The sequence below is a fragment of the Microtus oregoni genome, unplaced genomic scaffold (genome assembly GCF_018167655.1).
Source record: "Microtus oregoni isolate MIOR12 unplaced genomic scaffold, Mior012 000009F_ref0000495, whole genome shotgun sequence".
In the NCBI taxonomy this organism is placed as follows: Eukaryota; Metazoa; Chordata; class Mammalia; order Rodentia; family Cricetidae; genus Microtus; species Microtus oregoni.
The window spans coordinates 28,122,754-28,136,230 of NW_024543068.1; positions in this window are offsets into that span (position 1 = coordinate 28,122,754).

The following is a 13,477-nucleotide window of genomic DNA, read 5'->3' on the forward strand; positions in this document are numbered from 1 at the left end:
CTCCACAACTCAGCACAACAGGATCCCACAGTGCCCCAGTGAAGGTCAATTATTGATGGTGTAGCAGAAACCCAGAGGCCTCTAACCAGACCAATGACCCAATGACTCATAGCAATGAACAATTAGAAGTAATAATGAATGGACTAGAGAGAAAACTATGTTACTCACAAAGCCACAATACAGCTCTCATGATGGGATTCTTCTCTCTCTCTCTCTCTCTCTCTCTCTCTCTTTCTGTGTTATTTTGTTTGTTAATATGGTTTTGCTTTTGTTTATTTTTTTCAATTTTGTTTTGTTTTGGGGAGGTTGCGAGGACAGAAGATGGATGTGAGGGAACAGGGAGATCAAGGAGACAAGAGGAATTGGGATACATGATGCAAAATCCACAAAGAATCAATAAAAGTTAAATGAAAGAAAAACAAGTACTTGCCATCATGGTGTGTGTAGGGGCTGTTGTTACAACATACATGTGGAGGCTAGCAGATGTTTTCTGTGGAGTTGGTTTTCTTCTTTCACCTTGAGTTTCTGGGGTGCATCTTATGTCTCTAGATTTGCACAACATACATCTTTACCCCCTGAACCATCTTTTTGACCTGATCAAACTCTTTTAACCTTGAAAAATTATTGTTGTGCTTGATATAGCTATCCAGACAGCAATTTAAAAAGTTTTTGTCTCAAAATTTTATGTACTATGTATGTATATGTCTGTGTGTGGATGTGTGCATGCACACGCGGGTGCCCTCAGAGGTCTGAAGGGTACGGGGTCCTCTGGAGTGAGAATGACAAGCAGGTGTGACCCATTCAACTTGGGTGCTTGTGGCATCTGCAAGAGCTGTGAGGGCTGACTAACCATCATCTTTCTAGCCCTGGGGGAATATTTCAATCTATTTCACTATTGTATTACATCACAGGACATAGTGTGTGTCCTCATTATCCTGTGTGAAGTCTTCCCATTCATCTTGTTCCCAATGCCGGCATTCAAGGCCGGTGTTATTACTGCCCCCTCCAAATCTATGAAGTCTTGTCTTGACTCTTCTCAGCAGGTCCTTCAGTCGAGGGTTTCCCTTTCTTTGATCCACAGTGTTAGGAGGGATTCCTTTTGCCATCCCTGTCTTGCCAAAGACACAGAAATGTGATTGAATGCTGTCATGTCTGGATGTGTGATGTGGAGTCAAATTTTTTAATTTCCCAGAATTTAGGTTTAATAATAGTATTTTATCTTTCTGTATTTCTGAACATCAAATAAGAAAGTTGCTTGGTCTAAGTATTTAGCTTGTAATGCTTTTATTCATGCCTTTGTTTCTGTGTGCTTCACAAGATGATCATTTTTGTCTGTAACTCACTCTCTGTTTAGAATTTAAGCATTTTCAAGAGAAGAATAAAGCCTCATATCTCCTGTGACCTCCCCAATGCTACTATTGCAATACTGACTTCCCAACATTCAACTAAATTCATCTTTAATGGTCATGTAAGAAGGTAGCTTGTTTTTGTCTTTTTTTTTCAAATAACAACAAATAGGCAAGGCTGACAGATGCCATTTCAGATACCATTCTCTCGAGTTCTTATTAGGATGTGTACATATCTTTATCGTGAAGAACATTTTATGCCTCATTAGGGCACCATAGCAACATTGAAGCTGTTTAGGAAACAATATGTCTGAGACATCTGTGCAGCAGCTACCGGACGGCTAATGATGGATGTGTACATTTGTACGTGTGCCTATTTTTGCTCTGATATAGTGAAAAATGGGGGAACAGTTCATTAAGGTGTGCATTTGAAAAAAATCATAGGCTATTATGCTGTGTGTTACAGGAAAAGGCCCTGAACTCTCATTTGGAACTTTGAGTTTCTGATATTTTCCAAAGTATGTGTTCTGCAGTGTGTAAATCATACAGTACCACCTCAAGAACTGCATGTTAGCCATCTATACCATCATTTAATAATTTTACAATATTATTATAAATTTGATTATTGTGAATAACACCATTTTGTTATTTGGTGGTAGAGCACTTACAGAGCTTATGCCAGGTTCTGTACCCAACCCCAGGACCAACATTTTTCAATATTTGATATTGAAACCAAGGCATCACAAATATTTGTATGTGGAATTCAAACTCATTGTTCAGGACTACTAAGTCTCCTTTTATATTTTCTTCAAATTAAAATACCATTTGTTGCCCATAGGGGCATTTGTCTAATGTTTGTTACTTGGAGTCTTATTTTTTCACACTGCTATTCACTCTTTACCTTTCTGCTTATTAATATGTGTTTTATTTGTGACCTAACTATACATGCATATTATTTGTGTTTCAATAAATAAAGTTTGTCTGAAGATCAGAGAACAAAACATCCATTATAGTCAGCCATACAGGCCATAAAGGCACTCACCTTTAGTCCCAGGACTCTGAAGACAGGCAGACAGATCTCTGTGAGTTCACGTCTACCCTTTGCTCCATGAGATTCAATCTGTCAAAACAAGAAACAGAGCTCACACAGATCCCAGCACCTGGGAATCACTAGTCCCAGCATTAGAGAGGTGTAGACAGGAAGGATACAGCTGGGCGGAGAGAGGACTATAAAGGGGAAGAGACAGGAACTCATTGGAGTATGGAGTCTGAGGATGGGGGAGAGTGTTGCAGGATCGCCCCTTAGTCTGAGCCTGGTAGAGTTAAGATCTCTCTAATGGCTGGCTGCTTTGCTTTTCTGATCTTCAGCTTGAATCCCAATATCTGTCTGGGCTTTATTGTTCATGCAGAATCTAACTGTAAATTTATTAATTAGTACATAGATACTCAGTGTCTCCTACATCCTGGATCCTTTTTTAAGATTAGTGGAAATGCTGTTAACCGCAGAGATACATAAAAATAGATCACCTAATAAATCAGGTAAAATAAAGGCATCCTAATTCTGGTAGAGACAACGTGATCTACCTACAACTAAAAGCAGTTTAAATGTCGGAAAAGGGATGACTTAATTCATACATGTAATTAATTCCCTAACTCAATATGACTTTTGAGCAATTAATATTTAAAAATTTCTCCCCATTTTTTAGGAAGAAGAAACTTCAGTGATATTTTTTTATGGTACAGGAGAGTCATTACTTTTCTTATTCATCATATAAATTAAAATGCATTATGTTATAACTTCTACATTTTCAGAATTTGGGGGGCCATGTTAATAGCTTAATGCATTATATTTTATGCTCTATGGCTTTCCAAAGTAAAATAGATGCAACTATTGGAGATTTAAAATAATCTTGTGTATACAAAACCATTTTTGTTATCGTTTTACTGCTTCTTTTTTGAGGAAGTTTCATGAATTCTAAGGTGGTGGCACGCTGCTTTCAGGTTTTAAATTTTTTATTAATTTTGTGATTATAACTTATTTACAACATTTCTCTCTTTCCTTTTCTCCCCTTCAAACAAACCCTTGCGTATACCTTTTTTCACTCTCTTTCAAATTCAAGGTCTCTTTTTAAATTAATTGTTATTGCATGCATGCATATATATATAATATTTAGGAATATAAAATTAGAAATACATACATGTATATATTTCTATTTTTATATTCCTAAATATTATATGTTCAGTTCATATAATGCTATTTCTATGTATTTTTTTCAGGACTGACTATACTTCATTTCATAAATACTGGAATTATGGGCACACACTATGAGATGGTTTGAATAAGTATGGCCCCCAATAGACTCATGTATATGATTGCTTGGCCTATAGGGAGTAGTACTTTTAGAAGGTGTAGTCTTGTAGTAGGAGGGGCCTTATTAGAAAAAGTGTACTACTGTGGAGGTAGGGTTTGAGGTTTCATGTATGCTCAAGTTATGCCCAGGGTAGCACAGAACTCTTTCTGATGCTTGTGGATCAAGATGTAGAACTCCCAAAGCCTTCTCCAGCACCATGTCTGCCTGCGTGTTGCCATGTTTTCCACCATAAAGTAATGGGCTAAACCTCTGAAACTGTAAGTCAGTCCCAATTCAGTGTTTTCCTTTGTGAGTGCTGCTGTGGTTATGGTGTCTCTTCACAGCAGTAGAAACCCTCACTAAGACTCACTACAAACCCAACCAGTGCCTCGTCTTTGTTCTTTGCATTGTTTCATTTTTCCATGACAGCTTGAAAATGTTGGTGTAGTTAATATCAGCTTACAAAGTAATATTTTCATGGTTCCAATATATGCTATGTGGAAGAATGTTTTTAGTAATTGGTGATGTTAAGATTCTCCACAAAGATGCTAGTATGTTTTTATTCATAGGAATGATTTTGTAAAAGACAAGAATTCTTTAAACTAAATGCAATGACTATTACTCTCTTTTTCAGTTAATTTTATTTATTCATTTATTTTAATTAAAATACAGCTAAATCATTTTTCCCTTCTCTCTCTTCTCTCTAGATCCTCCCATGTACCCTCCTACCCTCCCACCAACCCTTTTCTTTGGTTATTACTGTTGTATATAAATTATACGTACCTATTTGTATACACACATGCATACACATTCATGTATATATACATGAATATATAAACACAACCTGTTGAGTCTTTTTGTTGCCTGTGTATATATGATTTCATAGTTGATCACTTTGTATTGGATAACCAGTTAGGGGCTCACTTCTGAGAGATGTTAGTTCTTCCTCTCTCAACAAATGCTATTAAGTTGTCTTTTGTTCTTTGTCTAGGGATGGGATCCCATGAGATTTCCCTCTTCTATGCCAGTGTGTCTAGTGGTGTTGTACTTGCTGGAGTTTTATTTAGGCAGCCATATTTTTTGAGGAGAAGGTTTCCAGGCTTTTCTAGAATTCACAATGTCCCAGAAGATTTCTTTTCCTCCAGCCGTCATAATCTTCCTGCCTCCTCTTTTCTACAGTGTCCATGAACCTTAGGTACGGGAATTGTGCTGTAGATGTTTCTGCTGTGGCTGGGCTCCATATGGTCTCTTTGTCATACATTTTGACCAGTTGTGGTTTTCTGTTTTGGTCTCCATTTGCTGCAACGTGAAACTTCTTTGAAAAGGAGTGCGAGGATGCAAAAGAATAAGTTAGAATACTGTTAAGCATCATGCTAGTCCGGTAGCATTGGGTTCTCTCCTAAGGCCCTATTAACAGCTGTGAGAGTGACAGCAATGTGAGGAAGACATACATATGTTATTCACTAGAAAGTTAGTAAATAATGAATGTGGTTGTGTATATATCTTGTTTGTTTAGCAAAGGGCCTATTTATCATCTATTCTGTTTTTCCTAAAGTCTTGTAGGAGTTGCTGAGATATTGCCTGAAAATATACCCTTGAAATGACAGTAATAATTCATTATATTAAATTTGGTTAATCTTAATATATTAAAGACATCTCTCCTCTTTTTCTCGCTGAATATTTAGAAAAAGAAATATTTTTCTTTAACTTCCTCTGAAATAAGGTTGTTTATTATCTTAAAATTCCCTTGGCAGCAATGTCTTGCCAATATTTCAGACAATATTCTGAAACTGAAGAGAACCCAGCCCAAGGGAACACATCCTAAGTGAGGGACCCTTCTCATCATACTTTAGAAACTGCTATAAGGTGAAGTGTGAGTTTGCAGGACTTCGTTTTTAGATGCTTTGTATGCTTAGCTCCCTCAGTTCACCCGAGTAATCTCATAATCTCAGAGGACTGTGATTCATAATCTGAAACTCCTACTTTAAGGCTAACTCAAATGCACTTATGATTTTTGTATCAGAAAGCTTCCATTTGCATATGAAGGAAAATTATCCAAGGATGAAATATGCATCATACATCTGACACCATTAGAGTAACTACATGCAAAAGGATTTAATGAGTGCATTGTAATATGAAAATGTTAACTGATCTACCAGGCTTATCACTTATGTTGTAGTCACCATGATTAAATTAATAAAAATGACAAGTACTTTAATTCAATGAGGATATGTAGGCCTTTGCTTTCACAGTTTTTTTCTTGTTTGAGATAGTCTTTAATCTGTGGTATCACCTATGAAAATCCTTCTGATTTTCCAAGAGTGACACCCCTCACCCTGAAATGAATCCTTTGTTTTCAGCATCTAACATGCTGATAACAATGCTTCACTTTCAGCTCCTGTAAAATGCCACTAAAGGAAAAATTGTCAAAAGCTTGTTGCAAAGAAATGCGTATGAATCAACTCTCATAAAATCTCAAGATTGGTTCGTCAAGGTTTTATATTAACAATGTGAATAGAATAAATTACTTTTAAATTTAGAAAGCCTTACAATTCTCTCACATTACAATTTATCTTGGAATGAAAGCTTTGTACATGTCTAATTTCTGGGAAGAATGTTTTGAGTGTGGGATTTTCTTCTGGGAGCTATACCATTTGTTGAAGATGATACAATTCAGGTCTGATGGTTTGTTCTGATAAAACCCATGTCCTGTAATGGTCTCCCTTTGACATAAAAAGGAAATGTAGACCAGACTGGCCCCAAACTCACAGAGATCCACCTGCCTCTGCCTCCTGAGTGCTGGAGTTAAAGGTGAGCACCACCACCACCTGGCCCCTCCAGTTTTTCTAAACAGTTAGGAGAGATGGAGACTAGTTGTTTGCTTTAAACACATTTCATAACATTCAGAAGCAAAGTTCCAAATCTTTGAACTTTTCTTTCATGGGATTTTTTTTTAATTTTTATAATGGAATTCAGCATTGTTATTCATTATTGAAGCATCCAGGTGTCCCATTTCTTTTTGATTCAACTTTCATGAGAGTTATACATCTGCAGATCTGTCTATTGATTTAATTGATTTATTAATTTTTTGGCATATAGTTATTCATAATAATTTTCTATTTTTTCGTTTTCATGTGTGTGAGTATATTCAAATGTGTAGAGTAGATGTGTGTGGGTGCCTCCATGCCTGTGGAGGCCTCCATGCCTGTGGGTGCCTCCATGCCTGTGGGTGCCTCCATGCCTGTGGAGGCCTGGTGTTGAGGCTTAGAATCATCCTTGATTGATCTTCCACCTAACTCATTGAGGCAGAGTTTCTTAACCAAATGCAGATCTCACTGAAATGGCTAGTCTTGGTAGCCATCTTGTTCTTGGGATACCTTGTCTCTGCCTTATGAGGCTTGTATTACATATTGACCTTCATGCTCTACCCCGCCTTTACTTGTGATCTGACCTTTGGTCCTCATGCTCACATGTTGGACATTTTATTCAATGACCCAATTCCTCAGTCTTGTTCTTCATGGTAATTTGTGGTGATCCTTTATACTATTGTGTTGTCAGTTTTATTGTCTCCTTTACTTCTGATTTTATCCACCCTTCTATTTTTCCTAGGTATTCTAGATAATTTAATATCCTCTTTTTTTCTTTATAATTTAACTGAGTCCAGTTAGATTTGTTCATAGATGCAGAGGGTAGACTCATCCACTGGAGTATGGGCAGCCTATAAGAGGTTGTATTAATGAAGGAAACAGATTCTTCTCCCCAAGCAGACATCTACTTCCAATATCTCCAAGTTAGGTAGTGCTGCAGCTTCAAGAGATCCTCTACTTTTCATGCCAGAATGTTGACTGGCTCATTCAGGTCTTGTGTAGGCAGATACAGCTTTGTAAGTTCATGAATGTAATGGCCACATAGGTCCTGTCATGTTCAGTAGATACTATTTTTTAAAAGTCATCCCTATAGTGTTTCTCACTCACTCTGCCCAATCTCCCTTATTTCCTAAGCTTTGAGAAGGGGGGGGGTATATATGTCCCACCTGGGGTTGAATGTTACCAGTCACTCATTCTCTGTACTTTGACTAGCTATGAGTCTCAGTATCAACTTGTGTCCACTGCAGTAGGAACTTTGTCTGCACTAATACAGTGTGGGAATAAGTATTTAGATGGCAGTTTGATGACTTGTCTATTTAACAAAATAGCATTAGTAGATTCTCTCCTATGACATATGACACTAGCCACATGGTCTTAGCCAAGTTTATAGTCTATGCCTCTTTGTGCAGTAGGCTTTAAATCCAACCAGGAAGCTGTTGGCTACCAAACATTCATGCCACCATTGATCATATCCTTCCAGAATAATCATTATTGTACATTACAATATTCACAACTGGGTAAGAACTGTTGATGAGGTTCCTTCTCAGCATCTCCCACTTCTATTAAAGGTCCATCGGGGAAGAAGCTTCTGTGCCAATAATATTTTATTTTCCATGTCTAGTGAACAAGGAGCATGATCTCTTCAGCAATGGTGTCTCAGAATATTCATAATGAAAAAGCTCAGAAGTGAAATTTGTAGGAAATTTTTCAAAAATAACTGTATGTAGAACCCCACCTGAGAATTTCTTTTACATTTGTGCCATATTTCACCTGTACGGAGGCTGCATGGCCATGGCTTTTGATTACCAGTCCTACCATGTGGTGTTAATCCAAAACGTGTGCCCCATACTCTGGCACTGCACTGTCACAGAGCAACCGTCCTCCTCTGGTCTCCTAGCACAGTTTTCCATCCCTTTTACCTTTGCCTCCTATCATAAACATCTTTTATATTTGCCCAACTATCAGAGTGAAAATGTTTTGACGAAGCACTCTATGTTTTGAGGTTTTTTTTTTCTTTATTTGCATCAATTGAAACTGGCAGCATAAAAGTATGTAAGTCACATTTATTAGCTTTATTTTATCTGTTTTTGCTTTTGTATGCTAAACGGTGACATTGGCGTCCATTGGACTTGCATGGTATTATCTGACCTGTGATACAAAAACAAGATTCAGATGTATTTCCAGTAGCACAAGTGATCTAGCAGTTGGCTGGGATGACAGACTGGTTTCGGCTGGCGTCCACCAGAGGGGTGTGGTGAGTGGCTCCTATCTTCTGTGCTATTAGGGCTTAGCAACACCATTTCTTTTCAAGGCTCACTAAGTCATCATATTTTGATCTTGATGAAATACACTCCAAAATGGTTTTTATATTTCTTACTAGGTCATCCATTTTTGGCACATTAGTTATAGGACGATTTCAATTCAATTTACTTCAGGAATTTAGGCATTTCTAGATCTCTTTAGGAATGAAGTGGGAGAACATTTAAAATTAAATTGCCCAGTAATTCATTTCACAAACTAAAAGAAAACAAAAGGTGTTGCTAAAACTATAGGCAAACATGGGAAATTACCCTAGGAAAAATTTGGCTTGGATCCTACATTAGATTCTAATGAACAGATCTGATGGTTCTTGGTTTTATAGCTTGTTCAACGAATCAGGTGATAATTTGCACGTGCTATTAAACTTATAACTATGGTCAGAACATTAGAATGAAGAATCAGACAGCCTGAGGAGTTACCACTACTTCACGAAATGTGCCCACTTTGAGTACCATGCCAAGTGTCTGCAAATTACTGTGGCTGCAATTGAGAGTGCTATTGAATTGGTGTTGAGTACTCGGAAACCTTGAACTGCTGTGTGTTCTCCAAATCATTAAATGGCAGATATCTTTCTATTTTAACTGCCTGAAAAAGAGGGATAAATCAGAGCCACAATTATTGTGCTAAAAGGTAACTTTTAACAGCTGAACTGGGCTTAAGGAAAGCACAAAGGAATCAAAGGTGCAAATTAAATTTCCATAATGCTAAAAAATTTGCATGCCATCATACAGTGAGCTACCCTATTAGCTGATAAATAACCTCACGGCTGTGCACCTGAGTGTACCTTCCTTGTGGTTTATGATAATTAGTTCTTGCTTGGGAATATTTGTTAAGAAAAACATTCAATGCTTTCAACAGAAAGGTCGCAGTTACGCTTTCTAATTAAATGTGAAGATGAATGAAACACATTCTTGGAATTGTGCTATGCCTACAGCATTTTGATGTTGTGATTTCAGGTGGTTTGAGAAAAATCCCAAGAATGTAAAGTAAGTCAAGGAAACAAAAAATGTAATAAAAGTATCATTAGTATATTTTGATGCAGCTTTATCAGGATGTGTTATTAATGGAAACAACCATAGGTAGTTATTTCTGGAAATTTTGATAATGCAAATATTTTTAAAAATGAGTACTTCTTTTATTCAAGGACTGAAGCATTCATTAAGCCAACTTCCCACTACGTCCTTGATGTAGCTTTCTGTCATTTCATCACTTTATATCATGTTATTCCTTAGAAAGCTCAGATGCTCAAAACCAAAAATGAAGCCAAAATGAAAATTTAGGAAAAGTATTTATCTGTGTCCCTTAATTTATTTAGCCAAGATTTTAATTGAAAATATTAAATACTAAATTTAGAAGGATCTTGGTTAAGGAAATGAGATAACATGCAATATAAAGTCACAATAGTGTTCTACATTAAAACAATAGTAAGCTGGGCGGTGGTGGTGCATGCCTTTGATCCCAGCACTCGGGAGGCAGAGGCAGAGGCAGAGGCAGGCAGATCTCTGTGAGTTCGAGGCCAGCCTGGTCTACAAGAGCTAGTTCCAGGACAGGAACCAAAAAAAAAAAAAAAAAAAAAAAAAAAACTATGGAGAAACCCTGTCTCAAAAAATCCAACAAAAAAAATAATAGTAACCAGAAGGAAACATTATTTAATGAGAATAAGAAAGAGAAATTACCATCATTCAAAATGAACTTTTTAGTATGCAGATATTGTGTGCTATGTATAAAGTGAAACGTGTTTATACTCTTAACACCGCTATAAGTTTCTTTCATTGTTTCAGTTTTACAGATGGCCATTTCAAGTTAATGTGTATCAAGGATTTCTATAGATATAGATATGAATTTTGAGTAGTTATACTAGCAAGCATTTTGCAATCTGAATTATTTGAGTAGCAATGCAGTCAGTTTCTAATCTTTGCTATTATTAATCATGCTCTAATAAAATGGAGTATACATTTTTCTACTTGCTCCATTATCTATTGAATTAAATTAAATGGAATTGACGTTAGCAAGTTACATTCTTTTAAATTTTGTTGCATATAATAAAATTATTGTATGAGAAGATTTTACAGGTAGGCCTAAAGGAATCCTATGTATGATAGCTTACTTTTCTCTATCATTGAAACTATTTGGTATTATTAATTATACTAATTATTGAAGAATGCTTGTTAAAAGTAGGTAGGATTCCATTCTATTACTTATATTTGTATTTATTAGGTTATAAATGACATTTATGTTTATCATTATGTTCACAAACAATTTTTAAAATTTGTTTTGCAATATGTTTGAAAAGGTAGATTGTCTACCGTAACTTTTTTAATGTCTTCTGATCCATCTTCATCATGTTGGATTCATGAATGCAGTAGTTTTCAGGGCTTACTACCCTCTGTAGTCATTGCTGATTTATACGCTCACATTATTAAGGATTGATTTCATAAGCTGGCTCTTGTATTCTATTGATATTTACTATTATTTTTGCACATACTTTTACTGTTTACACAGAAAGATAGAGAAGGGATGATGACATTAGAAAAATGCTGTTTGGCAATCACTAATAATGACTGGTTTTGGCAGACTCCTTTATGGATACTAAGATTAGTGGGTGGAAAATGATGAAAAAACAGAATGAGAATAGAGTTTCAAAATATTTCCCTTAAGATATAAATGAGTACAAAGGGAAAATTTGTGATTTTAATGTGGAGAAAACAGATGATTCCAAATTACCAAAGATATAAATGATTACAAAGGGAAAATTTGTGATTTTAATATGAAGACAACAGATGATTCCAAATTATGAAAATAATTAATGCTATCATTACCAGAAATAAGGCAAATTTATACCTTTTCTCTGTTGACATGATGCACTAGGGAGGATATACACATTTGATATCCTCCTTATCCAAAGGCATAAAGAACGGTCAATCATTTGAAAGTGCCTAGTTAAAGAATTCTGTGCCATGTAGTGGCATGTACTCTAAACACATGTCAATCATGATGTCCAGATTGGTGAGCATTTCCTTCTTACACACCTAAGACAGAAGCAAATACCGCTCATGGTTATAAAGGACCCGAGTGCAACACTTATGGAGCTGACACAAGTTGTTATAAGCTAGGGTTTTCTGGGAAGAGGAAACCTCATTTGAAGAAGTACCTCCATCAGTCTAGCCTCTAAGAAAGTTTGTGGGGGCATTTTCCTGGTTAAGGATTGGTGTGAGGGGTTCCAGCCCACTGTGGGTGGTGCCATTTCTAGGCAGGTGATCCTGGGCTATATAAAGAAACAAGTTGAACAAGCCATAAGGATCAAGCCTTAGTTAGTATTTTCCCATGGACTCTGTTTAGTTTCTAATTTCAGGTTTCTGCTTGCAATTTCTCAGAAATTGTCTGTGAACTACAAGTCAAATGAAGCCCTTTTCCCACAAGTTGGTTTTGGTCAGTTCTATCACAGCAATAGAAAACAAACTAAAACACTGGTCAAATTTACTGTTTTTCTAGGTTAGATTGTAGTTTAGTTTTTTGGTGTTGCTAATTACTCATGGTGATTATGTAAAGGGATGTCTTTATGTTTGTATAATACACGCCAGAATGTTTAAGAATGAGGCACATTATGTCTTTGACTCATGTCCTAATGGTTTAGGTAAAAATGATGAGGTTGGGGACATGGCTTAGAAGGTTAATTTTTTGCATGAGGGCCTGAGTTCAGATTCCAGCACCTAACAAAATCTGGGCTTGGCTGAGGGTTTTAGTAATCCTAGCAACAGAGGGGAGATGGTGGAAGATTCACTGGAGATCACGCATTAAAAGGTAAGGAGGAGTGCATGCAGAAAGACACCTGATGTAGTCATCTGGCCTTTGTGCACATGTGCACACACAAGCATCCAGACATGTATGCACACCCCCCCCAGCACACACACAATGTCTGTAAGAAGAGGAGGATAAAAGGGCATGGGGATAGAGGGTAACGGAGAGAGGGTGAGAAAACATGGTACTTGAAGAATGCTAAGAAAGCGAGGATTACTTGTACTCTTTGCAACTCAAACTCAAATTAGTTCAGTATAAAAAGTTAAAAAAAACAAACACCACAAACCCCATGTGATATTGGTCCTATTTTACTGTGTGTCTTGCATTGTTAAGATTGATGTAACATTCCTCAATGGACTAGAAAGGTTTTTATTCTTTTTTACTGAGATGTCTAACGTTGGTTAATTTTTCTGTGTGGACTGCACCACACAAGGAGAACCAATCACCTGCTACACTGCCAACACATTCAAATGTGGCTAAAGGAACTGGGATGTAATTTAGAATCAATTGTCACAAGAGAGAAGCACCTGAGTTCCTGTTACTTACGTTTGAATTTCCCCATGGGAGCTATAGTACATTATTTAAATCTCATTTATGTTATTTAAAACCTTTAAAACAATAAGATATATACTTATCTATTGCCTATTTGTCACTATATGCTGTTTTATACTTGTGTGGTATTCTGTTGAAATTCAGTGTCTTCTGGTGCTTACCGTGACAATGCAGTGGTTATGATGTAGCCCTGTTGTGAATTTTTCTAGTATTTCTAATAATCGTCTTTATAACTTGGGTTTAA